The sequence below is a fragment of the Mustelus asterias genome, chromosome 1 (genome assembly GCF_964213995.1).
Source record: "Mustelus asterias chromosome 1, sMusAst1.hap1.1, whole genome shotgun sequence".
NCBI classification, from domain to species: Eukaryota; Metazoa; Chordata; class Chondrichthyes; order Carcharhiniformes; family Triakidae; genus Mustelus; species Mustelus asterias.
The window spans coordinates 172,614,289-172,634,171 of NC_135801.1; positions in this window are offsets into that span (position 1 = coordinate 172,614,289).

Sequence of the window (19,883 nt, forward strand, 5' to 3'; positions counted from 1 at the left end):
GGATATGCCCTCTGGTTCTAGTTTTTCCTACTAGTGGAAACATCCTCTCCTCGTCCACTCTGCCGAGGCCTCGCAGTATCCTGTAAGTTTCAATGAGATCCCCCCTCATCCTTCTAAACTCCAACGAGTACAATCCCAGAGTCCTCAACCGTTCCTCATACGACAAGCTCTTCATTCCAGGGATCATTCTTGTGAACCTCCTCTGGACCCTTTCCAAGGCCAGCACATCCTTCCTTCGATATGGGACCCAAAACTACTCACAGTACTCCAAACGAGGCCTGACCAGAATCTTATACAGCCTCAGAAGTACATCCCTGCTCTTGTCACAGAATGGTATCAGTCTTTCTTCACACACGGTGTTGGTGAATTACCAGTATATGGTTTAGGTAAAAGGGCAAATGTTTACTTAATCTACTTAGTCTTCCCCAAATATTTGTGAAGACTGATTACATGATACAGAGGTGACCTTGTATACTAATAGCATATGCAAAGACATATTACTCGCCGCTGTGTTTAATGGTAGACAAATATTTTCAGTCTAATTTTTGATCGTTCTGCACCAACACATTCCTCTGCTTCGTCCTTCTCATACAATTAACCTTCTGACTAATGACATGATGTTTGACTGGAGTAGCAATCCATAGCTAAGCGATGACTGAGAGAACCAATCATACTTGATAAAACTGCAGCAGGTACCTACAGAATTACTCATCAGCAGTCTGCTGTTTGGATACTCACTTTTACATAGAGCTGAATGGAGAAACGTTGAGGCAATATACACTGCCAGGATTCTCACTGACACAGAGCAGAGCCTTACACACACACACAACAGCATCATGACTCGCAATTGGAGGCCACGGAGTCAGGCTGCAAAACGTGGATGGCAAGTTCTCAAGGGCAGAATATATGGGTGTATACTGAATTTCTTTCCCGTGAGAGAGGCACTCACACATTAAGCGGCATCTGCATGGGGCCATGAATAGGGAGGGAATAGAGGGATACGGACCGAGTACAGGCAGAAGGTTTTTTCTTTAGTTTCGTTAGGGTACGGGTTTGGAGGGCTGCTGAACTTTTACAAAGAATAAAGAAGAAGATTAAAGCACAGGAACAGGCCCTTCGGCCCTCCAAGCCTGCATCAACCATGCTGCCCGTCTGAACTAAAAGTTCCTACCCTCTATTCCCATCCTATTCACGTATTTGTCCAGACGCCCGTTAAAATTCATAAGTGTATCTGCTCCCACCACCTCCCGCGGCAGCAAGTTCCAGGCGCCCACCACCCTCTGTGTAAAAAACTTGCCTCATACATCTCCTTTAAACCTTACCCCTTGCACCTTAAACCTATGCCCTTTAATAATTGACTCTTCCACCCCCTGGGAAAAAGCTTCTGACTATCCATTCTATCCATGCCCCTCATAATCTTGTAGACCTCTATCAGGTCGCCCCTCAACCTCCATCGTTCCAGTGAAAGTAAACCATATTTCTCCAACCTCTCCTCATAGCTAATGCCCTCCATACCAGGCAACATCCTGGTAAATCTTTTCTGTACCCTCTCCAAAGCCTCCACATCCTTCTGGTAGTGTGGTGACCAGAATTGAATACTGTATTCCAAGTGCGTTTCTTTGCTCATTGAACAAGTTGGGCTGGCTTTGCTGAGCTATTTCTAGACTAGAAGGACTTGATCTAGATTAAAAATATATATATTCTTTTTATTATTTCTGGATCAATGAAGATTCAAGCTGGTACAGAGAACCAGCACCTGGCTGATTTCATCTTTTAAGGAGCGCACTGAGGTTTGTCAGAACACGTGTTTAAGGAATTATATATCACATACCCCAATTGAACAAAAGCAGGGAGAAACCCTAATCGCTGAATCCCCCACTATCAACACCCTGGGAATTACCATTGAAGAGAAACTGAAGGGAGGCGATGGCCAAGTGGTCTTATCACTCGACTATTAATGCAGAAGCCCAGCTAATATTCTGGGAACCCGGATTCGAATCCCGCCACAGTAGATGGTGGAATTTGAATTCAATAAAAATATCTGGAATTAAGAATCGACTGATGACTATGAAACCATTGTCGATTGTCAGAAAAACCCATCTGGTTCACTAATGTCCTTTAGGGAAAGAAAACTGCTGACCTTACCTGGTCTGACCTACATGTTACTCCAGAGCCACAGCAATGTGGTTGACTCTCAACTGCCCTCTGAGAGCAACTAGGGATGGACAATAAATGCTGGCCAGCCAGTGATGCCAGTCCCACGAATGAATGAAAAAGGAACAGGACTAGCCATGGTGGCTGCAAAGAGCAGGTCAGAGGCTCGGAATTCAGTGGCAAATAATTCACCTCCTGACTCGCTAAAACCTGTCCACCATCTACAAGGCACAAGTCAGGAGTGTAATGGAATACTTACTTGGACAAGTGCAGCTCCAACGCTTTTCACAATGCTCAACACCATCCAGGACAAAGCAGCCCAATTGATTGGAATCCCATCCACCACTTTAAACCTTCAATCCCTCCACCATTGGTAGAGTGTGGCTGCAGTATTTTAAGCTACACCACAGCATTGCACTGAGGCTTCATTAACGTTACCTTCCAAACCCACGACTTCTATCATTGAGAAGGACAAGGGCAGCAACTGTTTGGGAAAAACACCACCATCTCCTCCAAATCATACACATTGAGGTTGGGGCGCCCATTAAAATGGGCATCCCAATCTCAGAATCCTGGCTTTGCCGACGGGTTTAGACCTTGTCCCTGCAGCTGGCTGTGTGATCCCCGCCAGGACTCCGAAATTGCACAGAGCGCTGTCTGACCAGGCCAGGAAAGGCCGCTGTGAAACCAGCGAAATTCACACAGCTTTTCTCAACTGCACCGGCGCTCTGTGTAATGTTGGGAAAATTACATAATTTTGTGTGAAGATTAGTGTATGACTCATTAAATGTTTCAATGCTAAATTCCTCAGCCCACGGCTTGAACGGAGACCGTAAGCTGTTTATTCTAATCGGCCTTATTTTAAGTAAGGTAACATCTTCATTAAGGCAATGAAGTAGAGAATTTAATATGACCACATTAAGAATGCTAGTGCTAATCTTTCCAATTTCAAGGCCAACATTTTGGTTGCATTTCACTAAAAGCACTGACATCGTGTATCATAATATATACAGTCCAATAAAACTACAATGGGTGCAGAGGCAAACGAGAATAAACTTTACTAGGAAACATTCATTCATATTGAATTAAAAGAAAGTGCCCTATTTGTTTGCCAATTAGCTTCTCAATGTGGAGATTCCTGTTTTCACACACATTTACTGCGTTTACAATGGAGTATATCTTTACATGAATGGATTGTATCCTATTAGGCACACAGCTGTAGTCTGTAGCTTTCTAATTGCAACAGATTACTGCATAATTAATCGAGTCATTATTACACACTGGCATGGTGCCAACCAACATGGTAGGCAGAAGTAATATGTGAAATGTTTTCAATCTCATTTAAAATTGTTGATGTCAATTGTAGACTTGAGATGTACCGCTGAGTAATTATATTATGGTCACTCCGCTGGCTCAGGAATGCGGACATTTCCTGCACAGATTGACGGCCCAAGTGTTAACGAGGTAACTTTCCAACAGGCTATTCCTGCTTCTTCGCCAGAGTTCTTGTGGAACAGCTGTGGGAAATGCCATTCATTTATAGTGAGCAAGCAGCAGAACCCCAGGGAAAGTTCAACCCCCTAATGTTACATGAAACTGTTCAAATGTCATGCGGAAGGAAGAATTGCGAAGTTCACTCTGGTAAGTGATGAGGTTGAAAAGTTGAATTGTCTACAGTTTTGGTGTCCTTATCTGAGGAAGGATGTTCTTGCTATAGACGGAGTGCAGCGAAGGCTTACCAGGCTGATTCCTGGGATGGCGGGTCTGTCTTATGAGGAGAGATTAAGTCGGCTAGGATTATATTCACTGGAGTTTAGAAGAGTGAGAGGGGATCTCATAGAAACTTATAAAATTCTAACAGGGTTCGACAGGGTAGATTCAGAAAGAATGTTTCCAATGGTGGGGGAGTCCAGAACTAAAAGTAAAGTTTATTTATTAGTCACAAGTAAGGCTTACATTAACACTGTAATGAAGTTACTGTGAAATTCCCCTCGTCGCCACAGTTCGGTGCCTCTTCGGGTCAATGCACCTAACCATCACATCTTTCAGAATGGTCCAAACTAGGGGTCATAGTTTGAGGATAAGGGATAAACCTTTTAGAACTGAGATGAAGAGAAATTTCTTCACCCAGAGGCTGGTGAATGTGTGGAATTCACTACCACAGAAAGTAGTTGAGGCCAAAATGTTATCTGATTTCAAGAAGAAATTAGATTAGCTCTTGGGGATAAAGGGATCAAGGGATATGGGGAAGGGGGGATCAGGATATTGAATCTGATGATTAGCCATGATCATAATGAACGGCAGAGCAGGCTCGGAGGACAAAATGGCCTACTCCTGCTTCTAGTTTCTATGTTTCTATGAATTCTGATATCACAGGAGATTGGAGAGCCAACTCCTGGCCATTCAAGAGATTGAGAAATATTTCACTCAGGTGATAAAGAGCTTGATGCACAGTCATCCAGGTGATGAAAAGTTCAATTGCAGACAGTTTTTGGCCAGGTTTAATTTGACGACGTTGTTAATGGAAGGCTTTTCAACCTCTTGGAGTCCCAAAATTTTATCGACAATCTCAATCTTTTGCCACATTTATATGAACCACCTGGCTTTTCAATTGATTCAGCAAACCGAGGGGAAAGAGTGAGGTATTTCACTCTGAATGATGTAGTAAGAGTAATAGCAGAAGCCAACTTACTTCCTTCAAATTTAAATTTCCACTGGCCTATTGCTGAGATAGCAGTCAGGGAGAAATCAGCAGTCCTGCTCCTGTTGGACTGAAGGGTTAAGGCATGAGTAGCAAATGAAGGACTCAGATGGCGAGCACCTGTTTAAAAATTGGCAAGAAATTTAAACATGGATCTTGGACAACAAAGCTATCACTGGAGCTAACGTCTAACCTTGGAGAGAATGTTAGAATTGGTTTGGAATCATGTTGGTTATCTCACCAATCTGCTTTGGTCATTTGATGTAGATATTAAGGATCAGGGGTTTTCAAATCCCCTTCAGTCTCACAATTGAGTCGTGATACCTTCAGCTAACAGGTAGAATTCTGTCTTTAAAATAGGAATTAGGAAGTAGGCAATTCAGCCCTCCGCGCCTGCTCCACCATTCAATCAGATCATGGCTGATCTCGTCCTGGTCTCAAATCCACCTCCCCATCTGTTTACCATATCTCTTTAATCTGGTTTTATCAGAAATATATCTATCTCCTTCTTGAAACTATTCAATGATTCAGACTCCACCGCGCTATGGAGCAGCGAGTTCCACAAATTCACCACCCTCTGCGAGAAGTAGTTCCTTCTTATCTCAGTTTTAAATCTACCACCTCTCAACCTATGACCTCTTGTTCTTGATTGTCCCACATGGGGAAATATTTGGTCTAAATTTACTTTATCAATCCATTTTAGTATTTTATATACCTCGATCAAATCCCCTCTAAACTCCAGCGAGTACAAGCCCAAACTGTTTAATCTCTCATCATGTGTCAACCCTTTCATCCCCGGAATCAATCTGGTGAACCTCCTCTGAACTGCCTCCAAAGCCACCACATCCTTCCTCAAGTAAGGAGACCAAAACTGGACACAATACTCTAGGTGTGGTCTCCCCAACACCCTGTACAATTGCTCCTTGAACCACTATCTTTCTTTTCAGACATGCCAAAAATGTATCTCTTTGACCAAGTTTGGATCACCCCTTCCTAAGTTTTGCCATCTTTGGCCAATTTATCCAATTTTGTGCCTGCATCCGAAATGCCTCGGGACATTTTTCTACATTGAAAACACTCTAATTGCAAGCTACTGTCGCTGATGCTGTCTGCTATGCATTAGGTGTAGAAGAAATGATTAACCTTTTGTTTTGAAAATACACTTACAATTTTGCTAAACTGAGTGCACAGGGGAAATGTTCTCCCAAGGTTGCTGGTGTATCTGCCATTTGATAACTGATATGGCAATAAACATTTTTTCTATTAAAAATACCAAAATAAATTTCAGGAATATGCTTTTGCTTTTTCTCACAATTGGCTGTGTGAAATTCCTTTTCTTTGCTTGGCACAAAGACAGATAAAAAGGTTCCGTGATCCCATCGAAATACAGAAAATATCCTATCCTATGTCTGATCATTCATTATCCCCTATATATCTTTTAATAAGGTGTCCTTTAAAGTCGAGAAAAAAGAAATCTTGCTGCACCTTGCGATATTCCCTCAGAACAGAATCCTTTCATTGATTAAGTAGGGGGGTGAGAAGGTAAAACTAATTTTTAAAAATTAAAAATTGTACCATGAATGTAGCAACATTTCACAGACATTTAACTAGTTCTAATCTTAATTTCTTAATGATTTTAATAAAATGTTGTATTTGCTTTTAGGCTTGTCAAGGGTTGATATTTTTTTTTAACGTTTAAATTTATGTTGTGGAGGACATCTTATAGCCGAGTTTCCCAATGTTTTCCCAAAAGTTCTTTTGTGGCTGCAATTTTTTCACTGACAGTCAAATGCTTTAATCGCCTCCAAATGATATGGAAATTCCCTCCTGGAAAAAAAAGTGTTCACTTCTACTAGGACATTTGGCGATGCTTAATTAATCTGTATTCCGTGAGATAAAATAGAGATAGTGTGCTACAATCAGCAACCTGTATCGACCTCGAGTATTCCAATTACAGGGCTAACATGAATGTGACCATAAAAGCCCTTAGGTATATTGTAGTTAACCTCTTAGTGACCCCACTCAGACGCAGGTCAGCTCCCAGTGATTTGACCTGAAATAGACCTTGACATGGCAAAAGGCCTCTGGATACATTGCCAAATGCGCCTGCTTGTACTTTGTAAAGCAAACGGGATTTCTGGACTGTAATTACATATGTCGTTAGATGTAAACTGGAGATATTGTTTGATTAATAAAATGTTCCATTGTTACTCACATCAAATTGAAATGGACCATTATTGCATCCTTCCTGATATAAATGGGGTAAGCCCTAAATGAGGGCGAGAAAATGGGGAGCATCAAGTGAGACTCAAATTAACTGGAACTGTCTCTACACCCTCAATCTCAGATCTGAGCTTCTGAAGGTCAAAGTCAATGCTGACGATGAGACTTGGTCTAAATTCTGAACCCATAATGATCAAAGCTGGTTTATATTGCATTAATTTACAATGATCTGAGCTGCTTCGAGAGAAAAGCATATTGAATTGAGGTTAGCCAGCCCCCTTATACAAAGGACAAAATGCCTTCTGAGCTCTGTTCAGGTGTGCTATCAGCGTCCTATAATATCATTTTATCCTTGAAGCCATGGTGAACGGTAGGTGAGTGGCAACCACCTGCATTATCCAATTTCCTGATACATCATAGTGAGTATTCATTACTTTTCCCCAGTGATGTTGGTAAGTGGATTCCACTAGGGGTCTGCAGCAGCTTTCAGGAGAAAATGAACAATTGAGATATTTGCCCAAAGTGTCAGTTGAGGAAGAAGAGAATTAGTAGTGACACCGCGATACGAGATTTTATTTCCACAACGCTTTCTGTCTGAAGTGTGAAACTCTAAATTGGGAAGGAATAATGATCTGTCCATGTGATAAGCTGAACACGTTCAGACTAAAGAGAGCAAAAGAAAAGGTAAGGAGCAAAGAATGAAAATAATGAGAGAGTGAAGAGGAAAATCAGTGAGTAACTGCACCCGGTTGGTAAGAGCGACCAATTGTGTTGGTTTCTGTCATTGTCGATTTATTTTTTTTCTGACAGGTTTCATTCAGAAGCTAAAAAAAAGTGTGATCCATAAACTCCTGAACTAAATGCAGAAACTAAGCCCTGGTTCCTGAATCATTCAACCCACAAGCAACAAAGATTCTCCTGTTTCCTGTCATCACCAACTCTCAACCCCAGTCAACCAGGAAATAGCGATGCATCTCCATGTATCGGACATGGTCATTTTTATTATATCCATTCGTGGAGTTTGGGTGTTGCTGGCAAGGCTAACCTTTATTGTCCAAAATATTGGACTTGAGAAGGTGGTGCTGAGCTGCCTTTTTCAACTTCCGCAGTCAGTGCGGTGTATGCATTGCCATAGCGCCATAGGGTAGGGAGTCTCAGGGTATTGATCCACTATGTTTCTAAGGTCCCTTCTAAATCTCCTGGCCCTTACCTTAAACCTATATCTCCTGGTTATTGACCTCTCTACTCAGGGGAAATGTTTCTTCCTATCTACCCAAACTATATCCTTCATAATTTTGTACACCTCAATCAGGTTCCCCCTTATCTTTCTCTGCTCTAAGGAAAACAATCTCAGCCTAACCAGCCTCTCTTCATACCTGAAACACTCCAACCAGGCAGCATCCAGGTGAATCTCCTCTGCACCCTTTCCAGTGATTTGATTTGATTTGATTTATTATTGTCACATATATTAGAATACAGTGAAAAGTATTGTTTCTTGCGCGGGACAAAGCATACCTTTCATAGAAAAGGAAATGAGAGAGTGCAGAATGTAGTGTTACAGTCATAGCTAGGGTGTAGAGAAAGATCAACTTAATGCAAGGTAGGTCTATTCAAAAGTCTGACGGCAGCAGGGAGTTCTTGAGTCGGTTGGTACGTGACCTCAGACTTTTGTATCTTATTCCCAAAGGAAGAAGGTGGAAGAGAGAATGTCTGGTGTGTGTGGGGTCCTTAATTATGCTTGCTGCTTTGCCAAGGCAGCGGGAAGTGGATGGGAGTCAATGGATGGAAGGCTGGTTTGCGTGATGGATTGGGCTACATTCACAACCTTTTGTAGTTCCTTGCAGTCGTGGGCAGAGCAGGAACCATACCAAGCTGTGATACAACCAGAAAGAATGCTTTCTATGGTGCATCCATAAAAGTTGGTGAGAGTCGTAGCTGACATGCCAAATTTCCTTAGTCTTCTGAGAAAGTAGAGGCATTGGTGGGCTTTCTTAACTATAGTGTCAGCATGGGGGGGACCAGGATAGATTGTTGGTGATCTGGACACCTAAAAACTTGAAGCTCTTGACCCTTTCCACTTTCTACAGTGTATTCACATCCTTCTTATAGTGTGGTAACCAGAACTGCACACAATAATCCAGCTGTGGCCTAATGAGAATTTTATACAGCTCCATCATAACCACCCTGATCTTATATTCTATGCCTCGGCTAATAAAAGCAAATATCCAATATGCCTTTTTACCATCTTATCTACCTTCCTGCTTTCTTCAAGGATCTATGGACATGCAACCCAAAGTCCCTCTGGTCCTCTGCACTGCCTAACATCCTATCATTGATTGTTAGTCCTCCAAAAATGAGTCACCTCACACTTTACAGGGTTAAATTTCATTTGCCATTGTTCTGCCCATCTAAGCAGCCTGTCTATATTACCCTGTGATCTAAAATTTACCATATCGCTAATTTTTGTGTCATCTGCGAACTTACTGATCATGCCCTCACATTCCTGTCCAAATTGTTAATGTACACTGCAAACCGCAAGGAACCCAGCATTGATCCCTGAGGTACACCATTGGACACAGGCTTCCAGTCACAAAAACAACCTTCAACGAATACCATCTGCCTCCTGCCATTAAGCCAATTTTGGATTCAATTTGCCAAATTGCCCTGGATCCCATGGGCTCTTGATCAGTCTCCCATGTGGGACCCTGTCAAAAGCTTTACTGAAGTCCACTTGTACATCAACTGCACTGCCATCATCCACACACCTAGTCACCTCCTCGAAAAATTCCATCAAACTTGTTAGACATGATCTCCCCCTAACAAAGCCATTCTGACTGTCCTTGATTAATCATTGCCTCTCCAATTGGAGATTAATTCTGTCCCTACTTCTGACGTTAGACTCACTGGGTTGTAATTTCCTGGTTTTTCCCTACTTCCCTATTAGCTGTCCTCCAGTCCTCTAGCATCTCTCCTATGGCCGGAGAGGATTTGAAAATTCACATCAGAGGGAGCATTCAGCACAGGTTAAAGAGATGTGTATTGTCTCCAGACAGGATAGCCCGCAAGTCCAGGAGGCAAGCTGTGGAGGTTACTGATAATGTGACATAAACCCAACATCCCGGTTTAGGCCGTCCTCATGTGTGCGGAACTTGGCTATCAGTTTCTGCTCAGTTTCTGCTCAGTAATCCGCATTCAAATTTGTCCAAAATGAATCACCTCGCACTTATCAGTGTTAAACTCCATCTGCCATTTTACAGCCCAGCTCTGCATTCTATCAATCATGGGGAGAATGTTCAAACCCCACTCAGACAATGACCTAAGGCCGGAATCGAATCGCCTGGGGTCTGGCGCTGTGATGCAGCAGTGCTAACCAATGTACTAATTGTGCAGTTCATTGTCCACCCACCCCACCACCCCTCCCCCTTCAAAGAGCAAAGAACAAAGAAAAGTATAAATAGGAATGACCCTGGTAATTATAGGCCAGTTAGTCTTACTTCGGTGGTTGGTAAGTTAATGGAAAAGGTCCTGAGAGATAGGATTTATAACCATTTGGAAAGATGCAGCTTAATCCGGGATAGTCAACACGGATTCGTGAAGGGTAAGTCTTGCCTCACAAATTTGATTGAATTTTTTGAGGAGGCAACTAAGCGAGTCGATGAAAGTAGAGCAGTTGATGTCATATACATGGATTTTACTATGGCGTTTGATAAGGTCCCCCATGGCCGGCTCATGAAGAAAGTAAGGAGGTGTGGGATAGAGGGAAATTTGGCCGATTGGATAAGTAACTGGCTATCTCATAGTAGACAGAGGGTGGTGGTGGATGGAAAATTTTCAGACTGGAGACCAGTTAGCAGCGGTGTACCACAGGGATCAGTGCTGGGTCCTCTGCTTTTTGTGATTTTTATTAATGACTTGGAGGAGGGGGCTGAAGGGTGGATCAGTAAATTTGCTGATGACACCAAGATTGGTGGATGAGGTGGAGGGTTGTTGTAGGCTGCAAAGAGACATTGATAGGACGCAGAGCTGGGCTGAAAAATGGCAGATGGAGTTTAACTCTGATAAGTGCAAGGTGATTCATTTAGGTAGGACAAATTTGAATGCGGATTACAGGATCAACGGTAGGGTTCTGAGGAATGTGGAGGAACAGAGAGATCTTGGGGTTCATATCCACAGATCTCTGAAGGTTGCCACTCAAGTGGATAGAGCCATGAAGAAGGCCTATAGTGTGTTAGCGTTTATTAACAGGGGGTTTGAGTTTAAGAGCCGTGGGGTTATGCTGCAACTGTACAGGACCTTGGTGAGACCACATTTGGAATATTGTGTGCAGTTCTGGTCACCTCACTATAAGAGGGATGTGGGAGCCTTGGAGAGAGTGCAAAGGAGATTTACCAGGATGCTGTCTGGTTTGGAGGATAGGTCTTATGAGGAAAGGTTGAGGGAGCTGGGGCTTTTCTCTTTAGAGTGGAGGAGGTTGAGAGGCGACTTAATAGAGGTTTATAAGATGATGAGGGGGATAGATAGAGTGGACATTCAGAGACTATTTCCTCGGGTGGATGTAGCTGTTAGTAGGGGGCATAACTATAAGGTTCATGGTGGGAGATATAGGAGGGATGTCCGAGGTAGGTTCTTTACTCAGAGAGTGGTTGGGGTGTGGAATGGACTGCCTGCTGTGATAGTGGAGTCGGACACTTTAGGAACTTTCAAGCGGTTATTGGATAGGCACATGGAGCACACCAGAATGACAGGGAGTGGGATAGCTTGATCTTGGTTTCGAACAAAGCTCAGCACAACATCGAGGGCCGAAGGGCCTGTACTGTGCTGTACTGTTATATGTTTTATAACACAGGAACAGGCCCTTCGGCCCTCCAAGCCTGTGCAGATTATTATGCCCGAACTAAACTACAAAACAAACCTTCTGCCCTTAATCGGTCCGTATCCCTCTATTCCCTCCCTACTCATGTACCCATCCAGATGCCTCTTAAATGTTGCTAATGTGTCTGCTTCCACCACCTCCTCTGGCAGCGCGTTCCAGGCACCCACCACTCTCTGCGTGAAAAACTTCCCCCGCACATCTCCCTTAAACTTTCCCCCCTCTCAACTTGAACCTGTGCCCCCTTGTAATTGACACTTCCACCCTTGGAAAAGCCTCTGACCATCCACCCTGTCTGTGCCTCTCATAATTTTGTAGACCTCTATCAGATCTCCCCTCAGCCTTTGTCTTTCCAGTAAAAAAAAATCCTAGCTTATTCAACCTCTCCTCATAGCCAACACCCTCGAGACCAGGCAACATCCTGGTGAACCTTCTCTGCACTCTCTCCAAAGCTTCCACATCCTTCTGGTAGTGTGGTGACCAGAACTGCGCGCAATACTCCAAATGCAGCCTAACCAAGGTTTTATATAGCTGCAACATGATTTCCCATCCCCACTGGCATTGCCCATGTAGAACCAGGAGGTGTCTCCTGGAAGGGTGTTGTGTGGGTGGGTGGGGGAGGCGGGTGTTTCCGTAGGTAGTTCTGTGGTTGGGGGGTGGGGGGGGCAGTGGCGGGAGGGGGTACAGGGGGTGTGTGGGCAGTGGGTGTTTCAAGTTTTATTTCTTTACACAGGGTTGCCCTGGCAGGGTAGACTCAGTCAGAGCCTGTCTCGCCAGCATTACATTGGGGGACCCAACATTTTTTTCCATCAATTTAAACATACGGTGAGAAAATCCACCGATGCCGCTGACGATTGGCTTCCCTCCACTTTTCCTGCCCAAGATGATACTTTGCTAAAAAATGGCAGAATTCCGCCCTGTGTCTTGGGGCAAAATTCTCCCACCGTACCCATGATGGGTTTGGTGTTGGGCGGCAAGGGAGAATCCAGCGGGAGCCAATATATGGTCGGTCCATTCAAAAGTCTGATGGCAGCAGAGAAGACATTGTTCTTAAGTCGGTTGATCCATGTTCTCAGACTTTTGTAACTTTTTCCTGATGAAAGAAGGTGGAAGAGAGAATGTCCGGGGTGCGTGGGGTCCTTAATTATGCTGGCTGCTCTTCTGAGGCAGCGGGAAGTGTAGACAGAGTCAATGGATGGGAGGCTGGTTTGTGTGATGGACTGGGCGAGGGTCACATCCCTTTGTAGTTTCTTGCGGTCTTGGGCAGAGCAGGAGCCATACCAAGCTGTGATACAACCAGAAAGAATGCTTTCTATGGTGCATCTGTAAAAGTTGGTGAGAGTCGTAGCAGACATGCCAAATTTCCTTAGCCTCCTGAGAAAGTAGAGGAGTCAGCATGGAGGGACCAGGACACGTTGTTGGTGATCAGGACACCTAGAAACATGAAACTCTCAACCATTTCCACATCATCCCCGTTGATGTAGACAGGGGCATGTCCTCAACTACATTTCTTGAAGTTGATGAACATCTCCCAAGACCCTTCAAGTCTGCTCTGATATTGAATAAAATTAAGGCTAAACCATGATCACTTTTCTGCTTGCCTCCCCATATCCCTCGATTCCCCTAGAGCCTCAAAAATTTTATTTCTGTATTTCATATAGTCAATCGCTGAGTGTGGTGATTGTCCCTTTAAGAGCAACACAACAAATAAGGGTCACCTGGCTTGGGAGAAACCCAACTGGGACTCAGAGTGGGTAATCACCCCAGCGGATGAAGCCCTCTTAGGCAGGAGGCATGCAGGGAGAAAATTGCGGCTATGAGACTGCTGAACAATTCTTATTAATAAATACCTTTTTGTGTTCATTAATGGAGTGTCTGAAACTGCAACTTTATACTGAGCTTCCACAACTACCTGAGCTAGAGAATTCTAAAGATTCACAACCTTCTGAGTGAACAACCTTAAACTGTTAGTCTGTTTTCCCCTCTATGTTTTCCAGCTATCCAAATGTAGCTCCATTATGTTACGTACATATAGGGGGGAACTCCCCCGTCCCAGCCACCACGGGAATTGTAGCGGGCGGGGGCGGACGGACCACCCAAAAGTCCATTGACATCGGGCAGGATTCTCCGGTTTTGGGGCGAGTGCGGCCGGAGAATCCCACCCATAGTTTCAGACAAGCTTTCATAAAGTGAAGCGCTGCTTAAGATGGAGGTAAACCTGGAGCTGGATAACTGACAGGAAAAAATAGGTACTAATTAGGGAATTATAGCGGAGTGTCGGGGAGCCACACTGTGTGAAACAACCGAGGAATCTTGGTTACCTCTAATTTCTAATCAACATAAATAACCTGGATTGTAAATTGTAGTCACAAGTTAGTCAGATGGTGCTAATTGGGATGCATTGAAGTTTGCTGAAGCAATGAAGGAATTGGCAAATAATAGATAAACATTTAAAGTGGGCAGGACTGTGACAGATGGAATCCGATGTGGACAAGTGCAAGTTGTAATTCACAGGATGAAATGCAGGACATGAAGTATGTCCAGTGTGTAACATTATTTTAATTATGGCATTGAACTGGCTAGGGGAGAGGCTGCAGCAGTAATAGCAGACTCAACACATGTAGCAGGCAGCAGAGTAGAATATAAAGCTACGGGTGGGATTTTACGATCGTGCTCACCCCAAGACTGGAAAATCCCGCCCGTGGTCAATGAACCTTTGCACAGTCCGTGTCCCGCCCGCTACGATTCCCGTGGTAGGCGGGACAGGAAAATTCCACCCAACAAAATATTGCGGCCCCATTGCTCCAGTTGTACAGTCAGATCAGGCCTCAACTTGAGCATTACATCCAGGTCTCATCACCATGGCAGAAGGATGATATTGTAATAAGTCCTCGGAGGCAGAAGTTCCTTCACTGAAATCCTTTTAGTCAGACAACAGCATTCATAGAACATAGAACCGTACAGCACAGAACAGGCCCTTCGGCCCACGATGTTGTGCCGACCTTCATCTGAAACCAAGATCAAGCTATCCCACTCCCTATCATCCTGGTGTGCTCCATGTGCCTATCCAATAACCGCTTAAATGTTCCTAAAGTGTCTGACTTCACTATCACTGCAGGCAGTCCATTCCACACCCCAACCACTCTCTGCGTAAAGAACCTACCTCTGATATCCTTCCTATATCTCCCACCATGAACCCTATAGTTATGCCCCCTTGTAATAGCTCCATCCACCCGAGGAAATAGTCTTTGAACGTTCACTCTATCTATCCCCTTCATCATTTTAGAAACCTCTATTAAGTCTCACCTCATCCACTACTCCACCAATCTTGGTGTCATCAGCAAATTTACTGATCCACCCTTCAGCCCCCTCCTCTAAGTCATTAATAAAAATCACAAAGAGCAGAGGACCAAGCACTGATCCCTGCGACACTCCGCTGGCAACCTGCCTCCAATCCAAAAATTTTCCATCAACCACCACCCTCTGTCTTCGATCAGACATGATGTGGAGATGCCAGCGTTGGACTGGGGTAAACACAGTAAGAAGTTTAACAACACCAGGTTAAAGTCCAACAGGTTTATTTGGTAGCAAAAGCCACACAAGCTTTCGAAGCTCTAAGCCCCTTCTTCAGGTGAGTCTTCAGGTGAGTGGGCAGCAAAGGAGCTCAGGTGAGTCTTCAGGTGAGTGGGCAGCAAAGGAGCTCTAAGCCCCTTTTTCAGGTGAGTGGGCAGCAAAGGAGTCTGGGAAGGGTTTTTATTTTAACTTTAAAAGTCAGTTACCTGGGAGGTTCCCCCTCATTGATCCACTGGAGCAAGCTGAGAGGGGTGTTTGAAAGCAGCAGTGCTGGTAAGAGATTAATTGGATTAATTGAATTGTTTATTTATTTAATTAGTCAGCTAGTGTGTGTATTTTTTTGGCCTTTACTTTAACAGCAGTTTTTCAAGTTTAAAGTGAAAACTAGAAGTGGGCAGCAAAGGAGTCTGGGAAGGGTTTTTTAAGCGCGTGAAGTATAAAAGGTAGGCTGCAGTATACAGCGGGCAGCGTCAGGAGCGGGCAGTGGAGTGTGTGGGAAGCAGAGTGTGAGCTATAAGACTTTGGCTCACAGGGCTTGAGTGTGTGGGAAGCAGAGTGTGAGCTATAAGACTTTGGCTCACAGGGCTTGAGTGTGTGGGAAGCAGAGTGTGAGCTATAAGACTTTGGCTCACAGGGCTTAGGCTGAAAGGGCGAGCAGGGGTGAGTTGAATTCATTTTTGCACTTTCTACCTGGTACTGGCAAGGTATCTCGAGGGGATGGGTGTGCAGGCAGTGCAATGTTCCTCTTGCACTATGTTTGAGGTGAGGGACGACGACAGTGTCCCTACTGATTACACCTGTGGGAAGTGCACCCATCTGCAGCTCCTCCAAAACCGTGTTAGGGAACTGGAGCTGGAGTTGGATGAACTTAGGATCATCAGGGACGCAGAGATGGCCATAGACACAAGCTTTAGGAATACAGTTACTCCGAGGATTGAAAACAGATGGGTGACGGTGAGAGGGGCTGGGAGGAAGCAGTCCGTGCAGGGATCCCCGGTGGTCGTTCCCCTTAGCAACAAGTATTCCGCTTTGGATACGGTTGAGGGGGATGACATACCAGTGGGGAGCCGCAGTGAGAGGATCTCCAGCACTGTGTCCGTCTCTGTGGCTCGGGAGGGAAAGGGGGAGAGCGGGAGGGCGATAGTTATTGGGGACTCGTTAGTTAGAGGGATAGATAGGAGGTTCTGTGGCAGCAAAAGAGACTCACGGATGGTATGTTGCCTACCGGATGCCAAGGTCCGTGATGTCTCAGACCGTGTTTTCCAGATTCTGAAGGGGGAGGGGAAACAGTCACAAGTCGTGGTGCACATTGGTACCAATGACATAGGTAAGAGAAGGGACGGGGATTTAAAGCAGGAATTTCTGGAGCTGGGCTGGAAGCTGAGAGCCAAGACGAAACATGTGGTCATCTCTGGTACGTTGCCGGTACCACGTGATAGCGAGTTGAGGAACAGGGAGAGAGTGCAGTTAAATATGTGGTTGCAGGGATGGTGTAGGAGGGAGGGTTTCAGATACGTGGATAATTGGAACACGTTCTGGGGAAGGTGGGACCTGTACAAACAGGACGGGGTGCACCTGAACCAGAGGGGCACCAATATCCTCGGAGGGAAATTTGTTACGGCTCTTCAGGGGTGTTTAAACTAATTTGTCAGGGGAGTGGGAAAGGGAGTTGTAGTCCAGAAGTCAGTGAGGGTGGTGAGGTATTGGGGAAGGTATCAGGGTCAAGGGTGGGTACTGGTAGACAGGAAGGTGGGTTGAAGTGTGTCTACTTCAATGCAAGGAGCATCCGGAACAAGGTAGATGAACTTGGGGCGTGGATTGGTACTTGGGACTACGATGTTGTGGCCATTACGGAGACGTGGGTAGAACAAGGACAGGAATGGTTGTTGGACGTTCCGGGGTATAGATGTTTCACTAAGTGTAGGGAAGTTGGTAAAAGAGGTGGAGGAGTGGCATTGTTAATCAAGGATAGTTTAACGGCTGCGGAAAGGCACTTCGTGGGGGATCTGCACACTGAGGTAATATGGGCTGAAGTTAGGAATAGGAAAGGAGCGGTCACGTTGCTAGGAGTTTACTATAGGCCCCCAAATAGTAATAGAGATGTGGAGGAAGAAATTGCTAAGCAGATTATGGATATGTGTGGGGGTCACAGGGTAGTTGTCATGGGGGACTTTAACTTTCCAAATATTGATTGGAACCTTTGTAGGTCAAATAGTTTGGATGGGGCAGTTTTTGTGCAGTGTGTGCGGGAGGGTTTCCTGACACAATATGTGGATGGGCCGACTAGAGGTGAGGCCACATTGGATTTGGTACTGGGAAATGAACCGGGCCAAGTGTTAGATTTGGTTGTGGGAGAGCAATTTGGAGATAGTGACCACAATTCGGTGTCTTTTGTTATTGCAATGGAGAGGGATAGGGCCGTACAGCAGGGCAAGGTTTACAATTGGGGGAGGGGTAATTATGATGCGATTAGGCAAGAATTAGGGGGCATAAGTTGGGAACAGAAACTGTCAGAGAAAGGAACTAATGAAAAGTGGAATTTTTTCAAGGAACAAATACTGGATGTCCTTGATAGGTATGTTCCTGTCAGGCAGGGAGGAAATGGCCGAGTGAGGGAACCATGGTTCACAAAAGAGGTGGAATGTCTTGTGAAAAGGAAGAGGGAAGCTTATGTAGGGATGAGGAAACAAGGTTCAGATGGCTTGATTGAGGGTTACAAGTTAGCAAGGAATGAGCTGAAAAAGGGGCTTAGGAGAGCTAGGAGGGGACATGAGAAGTCCTTGGCGGGTCGGATCAAGGAAAACCCCAAGGCTTTTTACTCTTATGTGAGGAATAAAAGAATGACCAGGGTGAGGTTAGGGCCGGTCAAGGACAGTAGTGGGAACTTGTGTATGGAGTCAGTAGAGATAGGCGAGGTGATGAATGAATACTTTTCTTCAGTGTTCACCAAGGAGAGGGGCCATGTTTTTGAGGAAGAGAAGGTGTTACAGGCTAATAGGCTGGAGGAAATAGATGTTCGGAGGGAGGATGTCTTGGCAGTTTTGAATAAACTGAAGGTCGATAAGTCCCCTGGGCCTGATGAAATGTATCCTAGGATTCTTTGGGAGGCAAGGGATGAGATTGCAGAGCCTTTGGCGTTGATCTTTGGGTCCTCGCTGTCCACGGGGATGGTGCCAGAGGACTGGAGAATGGCGAATGTTGTTCCTCTGTTTAAGAAAGGGAATAGAAATGACCCTGGTAATTATAGACCGGTTAGTCTTACTTTGGTGGTTGGTAAATTGATGGAAAGGGTCCTTAGGGATGGGATTTACGACCATTTAGAAAGATGCGGATTAATCCGAGATAGTCAGCACGGATTCGTGAAGGGCAAGTCGTGCCTCACAAATTTGATAGAATTTTTTGAGGAGGTAACTAAGTGTGTTGATGAAGGTAGGGCAGTTGATGTCATATACATGGATTTTAGTAAGGCGTTTGATAAGGTCCCCCATGGTCGGCTTATGATGAAAGTGAGGAGGTGTGGGATAGAGGGAAAGTTGGCCGATTGGATAGGTAACTGGCTGTCTGACCGAAGACAGAGGGTGGTGGTCGATGGAAAATTTTCAGATTGGAGGCAGGTTGCTAGCGGTGTGCCGCAGGGATCAGTGCTTGGTCCTCTGCTCTTTGTGATTTTTATTAATGACTTAGAGGAGGGGGCTGAAGGGTGGATCAGTAAATTTGCTGATGACACCAAGATTGGTGGAGTAGTGGATGAGGTGGAGGGCTGTTGTAGGCTGCAAAGAGACAGAGATAGGATGCAAAGCTGGGCTGAAAAATGGCAAATGGAGTTTAACCCTGATAAATGTGAGGTGATTCATTTTGGTAGGACAAATTTAAATGTGGATTACAGGGTCAAAGGTAGGGTTCTGAAGACTGTGGAGGAACAGAGAGATCTTGGGGTCCATATCCACAGATCTCTAAAGGTTGCCAGTCAAGTGGATAGAGCTGTGAAGAAGGCCTATAGTGTGTTAGCTTTTATTAACAGGGGGTTGGAGTTTAAGAGCCGTGTGGTTATGCTGCAACTGTACAGGACCTTGGTGAGACCACATTTGGAATATTGTGTGCAGTTCTGGTCACCTCACTATAGGAAGGATGTGGAAGCGCTGGAAGGAGTGCAGAGGAGATTTACCAGGATGCTGCCTGGTTTGGAGGGTAGGTCTTATGAGGAAAGGTTGAGGGAGCTAGGGCTGTTCTCTCTGGAGCAGAGGAGGCTGAGGGGAGACTTAATAGAGGTGTATAAAATGATGAAGGGGATAGTTAGAGTGAACGTTCAAAGACTATTTCCTCGGGTGGATGGAGCTATTACAAGGGGGCATAACTATAGGG